This window comes from Anabrus simplex, chromosome 1 (genome assembly GCF_040414725.1).
Source record: "Anabrus simplex isolate iqAnaSimp1 chromosome 1, ASM4041472v1, whole genome shotgun sequence".
In the NCBI taxonomy this organism is placed as follows: domain Eukaryota; kingdom Metazoa; phylum Arthropoda; class Insecta; order Orthoptera; family Tettigoniidae; genus Anabrus; species Anabrus simplex.
In genome coordinates this window covers 745,243,372-745,260,056 of record NC_090265.1, presented here as the reverse complement: position 1 = coordinate 745,260,056, position 16,685 = coordinate 745,243,372, and the positions used below count along the sequence as shown (strand labels likewise).

Genomic DNA, 16,685 nt, shown 5'->3' with positions numbered 1-16,685 from the left:
AGTAATTTTCGTCCAGGAATAAGTCCCAAACAAAGACATAAAAGTGGTCATTCTTGAGACGAGCACGACGACTCGCCAAGCGGGAACTACTCCCAGGATACCATTTCATACCAGGTTACGAAGAAAGGTTGTCAGCAACCTGGAGAATATGGTCCTATGCCCAGCAGCGCCGAGCGGAGTAATTGTGCTTAATACAATAGCACGGTTGCAGATTCCATCAGGATTCAAGGAGCCTGAGAGCCAACCAAAGTTCCGTCTGAAGAACGATCCAGGGACCATGATATCCCTGGGGCTCAATACATAAGGAAGTGTCCATCACTAGCCGTAAGGAACGGCTGCCGGAGACGTTGGAGCCGACAAGAGGCTCAACCGAGGGGCCATCTCAGAAAGAAAGAAAAAAAAAAGCGAAAAATTGCGGGCCACTGGAAAATAAATGCAGAGCCAACAGTATGATTCACCAACATCCCAATTCAAAGGTAAGGGCGGACAGAAAGTGACCACACACGATATTACCGAGCGCAGACGTGGAGGTAACGTCCATACGAAAAAGCCAATGGGGAGGGGAAGGGTGGTACAGGAAAAGGATGAGGTAGCCGAAGCATAACAAATTCAAACAAAAACTTAACTTGACGCCCCATAAACGTTAACACAGTTCACATAAGGAATCCCAAGAAACCCTTCTCTACAATAAAGAAGCAAGGCAAATTCGTTCCACAGTAAGCAGGAGGAATAACTAGGCAGGTTTAACCTGCGAAAGGTGGACCCTAAAAATTCTTTCGCCGACGGGGTCCCTGGGAAGTAGAGTTAGGGAAGTAAGAAACTCCACCGCCGTACAGGGCCCCTGAAACCGATGAGCTAATTTACCAGAGCGGGTGAAATTCTTCACAAATACACTGTCGCCGCCGGCGATGCTCGAGGGGCCACGCCCCAGATTATAACTCTCCTCTTTCTTCAAACGGTAGATCTTAAGATTATTCAAGGCAAGCTTCCAGGTGGCCCTAATATTAGGAGGATCGATGTTCTCAGGCAATAATTCACTAATACTCCAGAAGTTGGATAAGGGAAAATTAGGGACAAAATAGAACATTAGAGAGAAAGGCGTCATCTTATGGGCCTCGTGATTAGTCGTATTAAATGCGAAAGCCAGCCAGGAAATCGAGGTATCCCACCTCAAAACATCCTCATGGTGAGACACGATGAGGGCGGAACGTGATAACGGTTGACCCTCTCAGCGTCCGAGAGTTGGGGATAGTACGCCGAGGTGGTAACACGTGATATGGAGAGGCTAAAACAGAACTTCCTGAATAGGTTCGAAGTAAAGGCCTTAGCGTTATCCGAAACTAAAACCTGGCAGGGACCAAAGACGGAAAAAATTGATTTCAAGCATCTTACCGTGGTGTTAGCGGTAGCGAGTTTAGTCGGCAACAGCCACGTAAAACGAGTAAACCCGTCAACATAAATTAAAACGAACCAGTTCCCATCTCCCTTAGATTTAGGAAGGGAGCCCACGAAATCGATGAAAATGCGGTACATTGTACGCGTAGCTTGAGTAGAGGAGAGATATCCTACATTAGTATTCAACGCCGGTTTACTAACTCTACAGATCTTACAAGCCTTAACCAATTCACGTACTTCACGATCTAAACCTTTCCAAATGAAATGTTCCCTTATTTTCTCCCTCGTTTTGAACACTCCCAGATACCCCGCAAGTGGAGATTCATGATAATATTTAAATATCATCGGTACCAATACGGCAGGTACCACCACCATATTTTGGTCGTGCCGAGCGGTACAACAGAGGACCCCATTTCTCAGAACATAAGGAGGGAGTTCCCATTCTTCAAATCTTGTACGATAAAACCTAACACTATATCTTCGTTTCGAAATTTGGCGCCATCATTGTACAAAAGCGGGCCAGAGGTGCCAACCTTTGAAGTGGATTATCAGTAATCGTCCTCCGCCCCCGAGAAGAATTTCGAGTCAAGTCCAAAGCATGCTCCTTCCTTGTCGATAATGACACCCCCTTTGTCCTTCCCTCTAGCAATCTATTCGAAAGTATACCATATTACACAATAACATGTGCACACAACCTGTCAGTTCTGTGATAGGTTGTTTCTCACGCAGCAGCTGCTTTTCAGCGTAGTTTTTCTTTAAGCATCCTTCCCACTGTGATGGTATTTTCGTCCTCTGAACCATAAGCGATTCCAGTGCTGATGTGCTTAATGTAGGCCTTACTTCTTTCCAGGTACACTTAACACAGCAAAAACGACATTACTGAAGGATTTATAGTGGAGAAGGGCAGCGCCTGAGCTCCTTCATTCACAATGAATTTTACAGCGCTTGTGGGTAGCAAAGGAAGTCACGATCGAATAAGTATCGTTGCCAACTCACAAGCATTGAAACGAGGACGATTTAGGAGAAAGGCTCGAAAGGATTGAACATTTTTCCTTTTATTTTTACCGTTCAAAATTATTTTTTCGTGATGTCTGCTTTTCCGTAATAATTTCCCCTTTGACCGTAATTCCGTAATCGTGAGGTGAAATCCGTAATTATTACGGACAATCCGTAATAGTTGGCACCTCTGGCGGAGTATCAGACAAAATCGCGCCTGTAAGGGTCGGCGAACCAGCAACAAGGGGAATGGAAAGGTCGTTATCTTGAACTACCGGATGACCAAACATACGACTGAGCGAGTCCGTCAACACATTGTCGGCACCCCGAATATGACGGACGTCGAATTGGAACGCCGAAATTCGAATCGCCCACCGAGCTAATCGACCAGCTTTCTTTGGCCTACCCAACACCAAGCTCAATGTCTGGTTATCCGTCTCGAACTCGAATTTTACATGCTCCAAGTGCATACGTAATTTTTCAAGGGCCATTAATACTGCCAACCCTTTCAGCTCATAAATCGAGTACTTAGACTCAAGGGGAGAAAGCGTCCTAGACGCATAAGTAATCGGACGTCTGCAAAACTCGGACCCTTGCAACAACACAGCAGCCACCGCAGAAGAAGCATCGGTTTGGACGATAAATGTTTTAGAGAAGTCTGGCGTCGCCAAGACCGGGGCATTCGAAATAGCTAACTTAAGGCCATCGAAAGTCGCTTGTTGGGACGGGTCCCACTCAAATTTCACCCCTTTACGAGGCAACAAATTAAGCGGAGCCGCACGCTTAGCCAAATCCGGGATAAACTTCCGAAAGAAATTAATCATGCCCACAAATTGAGCAACTCCCTTCACATCCTTTGGGGGACGAAACTCACGAATCGCCTGCGTACAAATCAACAGAAACGCCTTCAGCCGACACAATATGCCCTAGAAACAACATTTGCGGTTTCGCGAAGGAAAGCTTAGACGCTTGACGGTCAAGCCGGCGTGGCGAAAACGGGTCAAGATGTCACGAAGGTGTAGGAGATGGTCTTCAAATGTCTCAGAATAACCAACCACATCATCCAAATAGTGGTAAAGGTAATTGAACTTGATATCCGAAAAGAGCTTATCCAAGAGTCTCGTGAGCACAGCGGCGCCCCTCGAAATCACGGAAGGGAGGCGGCAAAATTCGTACAAATTCCAATCGGTGGCAAAGGCAGTCAAATGGCGCGATCTTTCCGCGAGAGGAATTTGATAATAGGTTTGATTTAAGTCTAATACCGTGAAATACTTGGCCCTCCTAAACTACGAAAAGCAGGAGTGTAAATCCGGGAGAAGAACCGACTGTAATACAATCTTCTTATTCAGGGCCCTGTAATCTAGAACAGGCCTAACTCCCCCCTCCCTCTGAGGTTTAGGGAAGAGAAAAATAGGCGATGAATAGGCAGAGGTAAAAGGCCGAATAATTCCCTCCCGAAGCATATTATCGACTATCTCTTTCAAAGCCTTCATCTTAGGAGGGGTGAGCCGATAAGGGGGAATCATGACAGGAATCTAATCCGAGACCTCAATTTTATATTCCAAGATGTTAGTCATGCCTAGCTTTTCTGTGAATACATCAAAAAGGTATTATACATATCCGTAACACTCTGCGCCCGATCCTCAGGCAGATGGCTACGATCACACGCCATCTTACACTGAGGGGGCGTAACAGAAAATAGCGAAGCAGAATTAACGGTAGTTAACGGAATCTTCAACGTATCACAGAACCTGAACCAACAGGAACGGTCCTGGAGGTCCAAAATTAACCAGAATAAGAAAAGAAATTCGTCCCCAAAATAACAGGAAACACTTTTTTTGCAATACAAAAGGGAAACCTCCAAGTAAAATTGGACACACGAACTTTACATTTAAACAAACCTATAACCTCAACTTTAGAAGAATTGGCGGAAACACAAGTAATGGAACTGGGTTCAAAACCGGAAAACTTACAAATAGTTTTATGAACAACATACCACTCCTCACTAACCAGGGAGACTACACTGCCATTGTCCAAGAGCGCATAAACGGGCTCGGTCCCAAGTTCGACCTTGATGAAAGGGACACATCCTCTAACATCAGCGGAAATCCGCGAACACTCCACTGGATATGTAATAGAGCGCTGCTTTACCGGCAAAAATTTACTCCGGTTATCCAAGGGGGTTCCGTCGGTGAAAGAATCCACACCGGAACCCTGCCCTAGTCAACTGGAATTCTGGTCCGGTACTACGTCTCGCCATATGTCCAGCGAGCCCACAGCGAAAACAAACAACATTACCAAACCAAACCAAACCCCATGGCATTACAGCCCTTGAAGGGCCTTGGCCTACCAAGCGACCGCTGCTCAGATCGAAGCCCTGCAGATTTCGAGGTGCCGTGTGGTCAGCACGACGAATCCTCTCGGCCGTTATTCTTTCCTTTCTAGACCGGGGCTGCTACTCACCGTCAGATAGCTCCTCAATTTTAATCAAGTAGGCTGAGTTGACCTCGAACCAGCCCTCAGATCCAGGTAAAATCCCTGACCTGGCCGGGAATCGAACCCGGGGCCTCCGGGTAAGAGGCAGACACGCTACCCCTACACCACGGGGCCGGCACAATAACATTACCAAGGCTAGCGGAAATGTTCGCATCAGTTGCCACGCGAGGTGGCCGCGCGCCCGACGACCAAGGACAGCGGTTTAGTAATTGATCAGTGGACCCACAGGCACAACATTTCTTAGAAGGAACTGACTTTCGTAACACAGGGGTACTAGCAGCATGGTCTGGCAGAGACTCGCTCTCCATACGTAAAGAGTCCGCATGGCGAAACCCTTCGGCTGAGACGACCCTAGCCTCCAATTCGACGAAGGAGTGAGGGTGAGCTACGAAACACAAACAAGAACGATAGATGGGTGAAATCTCCTCCACAATCGTAGCAACCATCTGCTCCTCCGAATAATCCAGAGCAAACACCCTCCCATAAAATATAATATCTGAGATAAAGGACGATAATGATTCCCTCGTACGTTGCATTCTAAAATAAAACTTCTGAACAAAAGAATTGAGAGCCCTAGCTGGAATATAACGGGTCAATAGGTATGCGTGAAACTGCTGAAGGGACATTTGTTCGGCAATAGCGCTGACAATTTTTCGAGACAGAACCCCATCCGCAATCTGTAAAACCTGATCATGCAATCACCCGAAGACTGCCGCATGATCTTAAAATTCAACGAAAAATCGAAGAAAGGACACCGCGTCACTAGCCGAATTGAAATAATATCGGAGAGCTCCTTTAACAATAATCAGAGGGTGAGGAATGCTGGAAAAGGCAGACACACAAGACGGTAAAAAGAGCCATAGGAATTGCTGTTCTGTAAACAACATTCCCCATAGGTTCACTTAACACCTCTCCACGTAAAATAGAACTGGAAGGAACCGACTTAGGTTTAGTTACCAAATTAGAAAGCCATAGGTCAATTTTCTCTAAAAGATTAAGGACTTTAATCTCCAATCCCTTAACCTGGCTTCTTACTTCCTCGCCTAACTCTAAGGACAGAAGGTCTCCAATCCGATGCACATAGTGGGTCAAGCGACCTTGAACTCTTCGAAGCTGATGTGAGGCCACATCACTTTCTAAAAAATCAATTACCAAAAGAATATTAGAAAGATTCGCGTCAATCAGGGCCGCAGCACTCCCGACCTCGTCGTCAGTACAATGAGAGACAGAAATAGCCCTATCTATGCTTGACCTTAATAACGCTTCATCACCCTTCACCGTACCTCGGGATTCTATATCGCGAAATTTAACTCATATAGTAGCTCCTCCTTTCGGAGCACCCCCGGGTAGGGAACGTCACGAATAGACGTTTTAAGGAAGGCCAAAACTCAAACCCCCCGACGAAGGAACTTCCGGACTCCACCCCTACACAAGGTCACTGACACAAGTAAGGCCAGCCCCATTCAACCCGACGCTCTGCTACCAGATTTTGTACTGGGTTTGTACCCGGTAGCTTTTATGGGAAGAAGCGGTGGGCCGAGGGAATGGGGGCATAAGGGCACATTAAGTTTGCTAGATCACAATTTATTACATAAAGGGAACCCATTGCATTACTTCGATACACAATTTTTCAAACAGCACAGGGACATGTCCCATTTAAAAGGAAAAAAAACAATTTACTGAAATAGTTTAAACACATGTACCAAGCCCAATTTACTAGTTAACATGTTATACACTAATTACGGGGCCTAGCCCTAAAAGCATAAGGCATCGCGTGTTCACAAACACCAAACTGTAGGGTCTCTTGGTATCCCAGACTTCCGGGATAGTACCAGATTGTTCTGGGTCACGCCAAGATAATCTTAAAAAGCAATGCGGTGCAAATGCATATGCCTCCAAAGAAAATTCATTACAACTAGAAATATAAATATCGTAATATTCGCCCGATTTACCAAAACATTATGGTACTTCCACATACTCAGTAACTATACTAATTCAGACAGATCCTTTAAACTTCTAAAAGGAAGGACTTTGCGCAACCTTAAATTTTACAAACAACAATGAAAAGTGATCTGTCCGTATTCAAGAAACAACATACCTAAGCAAAACACAGGTCGTAACACCATAATATAAATCTAACATCCATACCATCCTTACGAATAACACATACACGGGCCGAGAACCCTTTTAAAACTTATCAACTGGGGCTTTACACCTACTCAACTTATACATCGCTTAAAGATTGCGATCCGCTTCCTCAAACTCCTCATGTCGAGCTACACAAGGGGAAACATCTATAAGTCTTACCTCCACGTCTGGTGAGTACTCGGTTCGACGCTGCGGCGGAACAAGCCCGCGAGTGTGCAGCGAAGAAGCTAATCAGGCAGAATGTCGACAAGGTCAAGCGAGCGCTACCCTGCCCGGAGCGGGGAAGAGCACGCGCAAGGCATCCCGCCTCTGATTGGCGCACCAACAGGGACGGGGTGTTTCTCACCAGAGCGTGGAGCCAAATACGGTAGACACAATACGCGACACTGAGCGAGATATCGAGGGACAGCTATTGGAGCTCACTCTAGCGGATAGACCTGAACAGTACTGATGCTCTCATAAGAGCACGTGTATTTTTGTGTGAAGTTTTTGGTGTTATTTATGCGTTTTCAGTGAGCTGACATAATTAAATACTAGCGTGTGTCATTCCTTGATATATCCTCTCAACATGAGGGGAAAGGTATGTGCTGTGTTTGGCTGCAGTAATTACGAAGTAGAGAAAAATGCGCGGTCGTTCTTCAGGTTCCCTCGTGACAAGAACATGTAAGTAAAATTGTGTTGGCATATATATTCTTCCAGTGACAGAGATTTTTATAGTACTTCATAATCTTTTGACCTGCTCGAGCCATATTTTAACTGGCATAAAATGTAATACGCATATTTTATTGTATAGTGCAGCAGTTAACCTTCAATACCGACGTGTTGTTGTAGGTGTGATCTGTGGGTTTTGAAATGTCACAGAAGCGATTTGGATAAGGTGTACAAGAAAGAAGGAACGTTACGCTTATATAAGAATTATAAGATCTGTTCAGATCATTTCCATGCCAGCGACTTTAAAAATCCTCGACTATACAGCCAAGGGTATGTTACATTTTTACTCTAATTGTACGCAAATATTCCTCAAAGCATCACTATCGACAACATTTTCATACTTTTCTTTCTTTAATCCCTCTTCTCAGATTAAAGCCGGAATTTTATAGTTTTTCTTTCTGTTAGTAGGCTTCGTGTTAAGAAGAAAACTGTCCAGCTTTTAAATGTTAATTCATTGCATCATTTGTGTAAGGAATGTGCCGATATTTTTATTGACAAGTGTCTTAATGTGATCATACAATATTCTTAAAACAATAATCACCACCACCACCACCACCAACCGTAAAAGTTCAGGCAGGAATGCTAAAGCTAAAAAAGTAACGCATAAATGAAAGATCAAGCCATTTCACAGCAGCCCATTTCATATCTTGTTTGTGTGTCTAATTTCAGTCTTTGAATAATAACCTTTTAAATAATTCTTCATTCATTTATCCAGAATTGCTTTAGCAACTTCGACAATACCACTTTCTTTCTAGACGCAATTTATTTATCCACTTCCGTATATACATTTCCATTGATATTTGAATTTAGCGCGATTTGTTCAGGTCAAGTCACTAGGAACGCCACCGTCGAATTGTCTCCCATTTTAGCAAGGCGAAATCCGTAAGTGTCGCCTATTGTCTCTACTGTATTTGGTGGAGCCAAGAGGAAGATAGCCAACTTAAGGCGGGTAAATACCCCAGGGCGGGAAGAAACTTCCCTTTACCCTGAGGCCATAAGGGGATGAGGACCAGACTTTAAGGAAGAAAAGGGCATTCCAAAGAATACATTATACAATATAACACGTACAAATAAGAACGCAATTAAAACAAAGTTTGCAAGCACGGTCACAAACGAAGAATATAGCTGAAGTAAAACGAAGGGGGAGGACAGAAAACGTTCCTCACAGCACAATTATAATGAAATCATTATTAAATTTTTTGAGATATTAACCCTAACAGAAAAGTATCTTTCGTAAATCAATAATTCATTAGGGGACGTGAAATTATTCACGGATGAAAAGGGGGCACAGGCCCACTGCTATAGAGAACGAAGTCTGACAGAGTAAATTCGTTGCTTGCGATCAAATAGACCGGGCGAGTTAGCCGCGTGGTTAGGGGCGCGCAGGTGTTGGCTCGCATCCGGGAGATAATGGGCTCGAATCCCACTGTCGGCAGGCCTGAAGATGGTTATCCATTTTCACACCAGGCAAATGCTGGGCTGTAACTTAAGGCCACGGCCGCTTCCTTCCCACTCCTAGACCTTCCCTGTCCCATCGTCGCCATAAGACCTATCTGTGTCGGTGCGACGTAAAGCAACTAGCAAAAATAAATAATTCGGAGGACAAGTCCGTGGGTATGCTCCTCAAAACCTGGCTTTCAAAAGATCAGATGGAAAACTTGCATTCAGTAATCAGGATAATTGTCAGGAATTAGCACTTTACTTCGCTGATCTCCTCAACTGTCCAGAGCCCCTCACAAGATTCCCTCAAGAACCCCCAAGTCACACTTTCCCAGAATCTCCACCACCGACAGAGGAAGAAATCCGCGGCCACATCCTCAAACTTAAAAACAATAGGACCTCCGGAGAAGATGGCATCATTGCGGAACTTCTGAAAAATCTTGGACCTAACTCCCTCAAGGAGCTCACTCAAACATCACAGATATCTGGCAATCGGAAGAATTACCTCAGGACTGGAAGTGCGCCCTCATCCACCCATTACACAAAACGGGAGATAAGACCGACGTAAACAATTACAGGGGCATTTCTCTTCTCCAAGTGACTTACAAAATTCTTTCAGCTTGCCTTTTGAAGAGAACGCAAGAACAACTTGAACAAAGTATTGGCGAATATCAAGCAGGCTTCCGCCCTGGTCGCTCGTGTGCAGAACAAATATTCAACTTGAAGGCAACACTTAAATACAAAGCATTGAGGAACAAACCGGTCATCTGCATTTTTGTTGACTTCAGGAAAGCGTACGACTCAGTTGATCGACAGTCTCTCTTCGTTATTCTTGAGGAACTGGGGCTTGATTCCAAGACCCTCAACCTCATCAAGACAACACTCATTGACACTATCTCCAAAGTTAAATTCATGGGGGAGATCTCTGAACCATTCCCGATTAAAACTGGCGTCCGACAAGGTGACGGCTTATCTCCGCTTCTTTTCAACCTCGTCCTAGACAAAGTCATCCGCGAGTGGGAAAAGGTATTGAAAGACATGGGATACTGGCGCCCCATACGACTAGGACGACCCAAAGACGGTATTGAGATATCATGCCTCGCTTTTGCAGATGACCTGGCCATACTTACAGATGATGTATTCACAGCCGTTAAACAAATTGAAACCCTTAGCGAATGTGCTGGAAAGGTTGGCCTACAAATTTCCTTTGAAAAGACCAAGTTCTTCTGCTCAAAACTTGACATCCAAACTTTGAACACGACACATGGGCAAATCAACAGAGTACCACACTTCAAGTACTTGGGAGAAATACTTGAACCAACGGGAGGCGAGAAGGTTGCCCAGAAAATTCGCCTACAAAAATTTCGGAAAGCCTACGGTAGGGTTCACAACATATACAATAAAAAGTGCTTGTCCCGCCATGCAAAGATCAGACACTATAATACAGTAATAAAGCCCGAAGTCTTATATGCCAGTGAGACCCTTACACTAAACGGGAAAGGTGACCTAGAAAATATTTTAAAAGAAGAAAGGAGAATCCTGAGGAAAATTCTCGGCCCCCGAAAAACAGAAGATGGATATAGACTGAGGTCACGCAAAGAGACAGAAGAGCATTCCAACATTGCAGCAGACATCCGTAAAAGACGTCTGAAATTCTATGGGCACGTCCACAGATTGCCGGCAAGTAGACTGACACACAAGATTCTCACCTACATAGAACATCTAAAAAATATTCCATGGGTACTAGAAGTGAAGAAGGATCTGGAAAAAGCCCAGATAAACCCAAATGACACCGCGGACAGAAACCTTTATAGTAAAAAAATTAATGGATGGAAGGTGCAACCAGAGAACGAAGTGAAAAAGAAGACTGGAGCAAAGTGGACAGAAGAACGAAAAAGGATCCACGGAGAAAGGATGAGAGCTGTTTGGCAACTCAGAAAACAGAATCGTTAGAGCTTTGCGTGATCCACTGGGTCCATACGCACATAATAATAATAATAATAATAATAATAATAATAATAATAATAATAATAACAATAATCATAATAATAATAATAATAATAATAATAATAGTCACCGGGTTTAGTGGATCACAGAGAGGTGAAAGAAGGTGTGGGCTTGAATGGGCCTATCTACAATATCAAATATTCTTTTAAAACTTTGAAATAAAGGTTACATTTATTTTCAGACTCTCAAACTTAACAAAACTTTTCACTCAGTGAAATAACAAAGTTAAAGGTACAATTACAATTATATTATAATTTTGATTACAAGACTAGAAAACCCACTGATCGGTACCTTACAAGGTTTGAGCTTCGAGCTCTAAAATTACAAGTTTACAAATCTCCCAAGACACAAATTATCCAGAGCACTTTGCTCCAATTTAAGGCCTTCCCAAGGCACCACTCACAGATATCAGAAAAGAGCTTACAAGCTCTCCAAGTTTAATAAAGGGGATTGGCTCCCAATTCCTTACAGCCTACTCAAGGCAACTTTACATAAAACTTGACAATCTCTGGTCTCTCTAGGCACCACCTACAATTAACAATACCATGTACATTAGTGTACACAGGGGTATCTAGTACCCATACTACTGAGCCTACATGAAAAGAAGGACAGGATAATATTACTGGCCCAAATTCAAAATGTATGGAGGCGTACACTTGCGCTCCTTGAAAACCAAGTATAAAACCCTACTTGGGCTCGCGGCCCGATGATGCAGAGGCTAATCCCAAGCTACTGAGGTGACTAGAAAGAAAGATTAATTAAGGCTTTACTGGAACAGAAAAGTTAAAAAATCGTAGTCACTTCACAATAAATTCAAGGGAAACTCGAAAGGGTTACACCATTAGTGTTATGATAGAATGACTGTCAAGCTGTTACTTCCCAAGCACAACAACTATTAGTGTTAAGAGAGGATGACTGTCAAGTTGTTTACTCCTCAATCACCACAACTATTAGGCCCGGTTTCACAGTTTGAGTTTAAGCCGAAGCTTTAGTAAGCCACGCACGCCGCTTAAGCAAGGCTTACTCTTTGGCTTAAACACTACGAGTTTCACAGTAGGGGGACCATGTGCAGCTTTACTAAGCTGAACATCTTCGAAGTTGGTAATGCTTGCGCATGCGCAATGATTCAATTCTCATCTTTGTTTACATCCGTAGCCTATGACTGATTGACTTGTAGGTTATACGTCGTTTATCAGCCAAGATAATTTAGAAAAATGAACGGAAAATGTGATTGCAATAATAGTAACAAAAATAAAGTTTAAAAAAGGTCACTCGCCCGTCCTGCTGACACGTATTACCACTACAGTCTAAAATGGCCATAACTTCTGAACCATTCATGCAAATAATGTCCTGACAAGGTTATTGCAATCCTTATAAAATACTGGAGGAGGTCAAACAATTTATTTCGATGAGGAATTCAAGGATAATATCGAAATATTTATTTAATGTTAAGGAGTTATATTTTTTTTTTTACCGCTGAGTACAGCATAAAATCGCGTCTAGAGGGCAAACGGTTGGAAATAGGTATATACCATCCCGAACTTTTTTGTAGAGGTTTCTATGCTCTACAATTCGTACACTTACACTTGGGGTCTATCGTTGATGGTTCACGCCGCGTAAGCCAAGAAAGCAAGTGACCGACCGACATTTTTCTCTCTTTTACTGTATATCGGAACACGGAAACTGTATTATTTCACGAGCCTCGAAATATATTCGGAAATATAAGTTGTTTAATGTTAATGTTATTGGTTTTACGTCCCACTAACTATGAATTTGAGCACCTTCACCACAGGACTGAGACAGGATCGAACCTGCCAAGTTGGGCTATAAGAAGGCAAGCGCTCTACCATCTGAACTGAATCCTTAGCTTAAACCTCAGTTTCATACAGCTTAAGCCAGTCACAGATAAGCTTGGCTTACCACTTGCACTCCCCACTGTGAAACTCGTCCACAGTTTAAGCTCCCGCTTAAGCCAGATCCAAGGCTTAAGCGTATACTGTGAAACCGGGCCTTAGTGTCAAGAGGAGGGCTGTCAAGCTGTTACCCCTCAATCACCACCACTATTAGTCTTAAGAGAGGACGTCTGTCAAGCTGTTACTCCCCAAATACCACCACTATTAGTGTTAATAGAGCATGGCTGCCAAGTTGTTCCTCCCCAATCACCACAACTATTAGTGTCAAGAGAGGATGTCTGTCAAGCTGTTCCTCCCCAATAACCACAACTATTAGTGTTAAAAGAGGATGGCTGTCAATCTGTTACTCCTCAACCGCCACCACCATTAGTGATAAGAGAGGATGGCTGTCAAGCTATTACTCCTCATTCACCACAACTATTAGTGTCAAGAGAGGATGGCTACCAAGCTGTTACCCCTCAGTCATTACAACTATTACTGTTAAAAGAGGATGGCTGTCAACCTGTTACTCCTCAACCACCACCACCATTAGTGTTAAGAGAGGATGGCTGTCAAGCTGTTACTCCTCAATCACCAGAACTATTAGTGTTCATCCTCAACAAGCACAATTATTAGCGTTAAGAGAGGATGCTGTCAAGCTGTTACTCCCCAATCACCACCACCACCACCACCATTAGTGTTAAGAGATGACGACTGTCAAGCTGCTACTCCACAGCAACCACCAATACAATTCATTTCACACGATTCGGTAATAAGCTTTCTAACTGAAATGTTTTGCTCTTTTTAAAATGATTACAAAAACGGTTCTCGACAGGGGGCTTCAATGATTCAGAGACGCTGGAGTGTCTAAATTTTTCCCGGAAAGGGCTTCATGGTCACTCCAATGTTCCAAACACAGTAAAAACTCACGAATTAGCACGATATACATACATCATAATTATAGACCGTTATGCTTTTCAGCATTCAGTCTGCAAGCCTCTGTGAATTTACTAAACGTCCCCACAATCCTCTGTTTGCAACTAGTGCTGTGGCCTCATTTAGTTCTATACCTCTTATCTTTGAATAGTTCGAAACTGAGTCTACACATCGTCGTTTTTGTCTCCCTCTACTTCTCTTACACTCCATAAAAGAGTCAATCATTCTCCTAGGTAAAGTATATTCCACCATTCGCCTCACATGACCCCACCATCAAAGCCGGTTTATGCGCACAGCTTCATACATCGAGTTCATTCCTAACTTAGCCTTTATATCCTCATTACGAGTACCCTCCTCCCATCTTTCCCACATGTTTGTAAACAGCATTAATTCTTGCTATATTCATGTCTGTTACTTCTAACTTATGAATAAGATATCCTGAGTCGACCCAGCTTTCAAGCCCGTAAAACAGTAAGTCTCAAAACAGACCGATGTAAAGTTACTTTCGTCCGGGAGCTGACCATCTTCCGACAGAATACTGCTGATCGCAACTGCGAGCTCACTGCATTAGCTTTACTGCACCCTAATTCAACCCCACTATATTACCATCCTGGGAGAACACACATCCGAAATACTTAAAATTATCTGTTCGAGTTTTCTATCGCCGATCTGACATCAAATTCCGTTGAATTTCTTACCTACTGACATCAATTTAGTCTTCGGAAGGCTAATTTTCGTACCATACTCATTGCACCTATTTTCAAATTCCAAGATATTAGACTGCAGACTTTCGGCACAATCTGCCATTAAGGCCAAGTCGTCAGCATAGGTCAAACGGCTTACTACATTTCCACATACCTGACCCCCACCCCCCTCCCTGTCACTTTATACCTTTCAGCAGATGATCAATGTACACTACGAAAACAAAGGTGTCTAACCCCTCTAAGTACCCTGAACTAAGAACTCATTCTACCTACAATTCTCACTGCAGCCCAATTGTCAACATAAATGCCTTTCATCGATTTTAATAATGTACAGTTAATCACATTGTCCCCCAGCATGGTGAACATCATTTCCCTCGGTGCCCTGTTACATGCTTCCTCTAGATCTACGAAACATAAACACAACTGTCTACTCCTCTCGTAAGCATTCTTCAAATACCTGGCGCATACTGAAAATCTGATACTGACAACCCCTCTGTGGTCTGAAACCACACTGATTTTCATCCAACTTTCTCTCAAACACTGATCGCACCCTCCCTTCCAAGATGCCAGTGAATACTTTGCCTGGTCTACTAATCAATGAGATACCTCGATAACTGTTGCAATCCTTCCTGTTCCCTTGCTTATAGATATGTGCAATTACTGCTTTTGTCCAATCTTACGGTACCTTACCAACACACCATGCTATTGTTACTTATCTATGAAGCCGTATCATCCCTGCCTTCCCACTATACTGTACTTCACCATGTCAGGTCTAATTTTATCTATTCCTGCTGCTTTATGAAAATGGGGTTTATCTACCATCCTTTCCACTTCCTCAAGCGTAATTTCACCAACATCATTTTCTTCCTCAGCATGAGCTCGGTTGTTCGCGACACAACCATGAAGATTTCCTTTTATGTTCCCTCCGCTTGTCCAGTGAATCCCTGGGATCTATTATTTCACCCGAATTGCCCAAAATACTGTTCATTTTTTCCCCTCTTTATTACTGTCCAGAAAGGTTTCCCTGCTGCTTGACGTAGTCTTTCCAGGTTATTACCAAAATCACCCCACGATTTCTTTTTGGATTCAACAACTATTTGTTTCGCTCTGTTTCTTTCATCTACGTACAATTCCTTGTCTGCATCAGCCATTGTTTGGATCCATTTCTGATAAGCCTTCTTTTTACGTTTACAAGCTGCTCTCACTTCATCGTTCCAAGGTGTTCGCTTTTCCCCATCTTTACACAATTGTTCCTAAGCATTCCCTTGTTGTCTGCACTATAGCATCCCTGTATGCCATCCACTCTCTTTCTATAGCAGACAGATTTCACTTTCTCTATCCTAGGCCTAGAGATACTTAGTCCACTACAGATCAGATGGTGGTGTGTATCATCGAAAAATCCTCGAAAAACCCGCACATTCCTAACAGATGTTCTGAATTCGAAGTCTATTATAGATCTGGCACCCCTACCCTCCCATGTGTAGCGGTGAATAGCCCCATTCCCATTAGCTTCCATATCTTCCTTACGTTTACCAATCACCCTTTCGTATCCTTCAATTATATTTCCAACTCTCGCATTGCAATCGCCCATTAGCACTATCCTATCCTTGCTGTTCACCATAATTACGATGTCAATGCTTTATTAAACTTGTCAACTTCATTTTCATCTGCACCCTCACAGGTTAATACACTGAGACAATTCTCGTCCAAATTCCTCCAACTGCGAAATCTACCCACATAATTCGCTTATTTACATGCCTAACAGACACTATGTAGCGTGCAATAGTATTCCTGATGAACAGTCCTACCCCATACTCTGCCCTTCCCTTTTTAATACCCGTCAAGTACACTTTATAATCTCCTATTTCTTCCTCGTTATCTCCCCTTACCCGAATATCACTTACTCCTAGCACATCCATATGCATCCTCATTCCTGACTCAGCCAGTTCTACTTTCTTTC

General features: G+C 43.3%; 1 protein-coding gene across 3 annotated transcripts in view; it reads right to left on the bottom strand.

Moving 5' to 3' along the window:
- The window catches only part of LOC136857479 (tRNA dimethylallyltransferase), a 1,029,479-nt gene that overhangs the window by 790,430 nt on the left and 222,364 nt on the right, over positions 1 to 16,685 (bottom strand). The window lies entirely within an intron of this gene.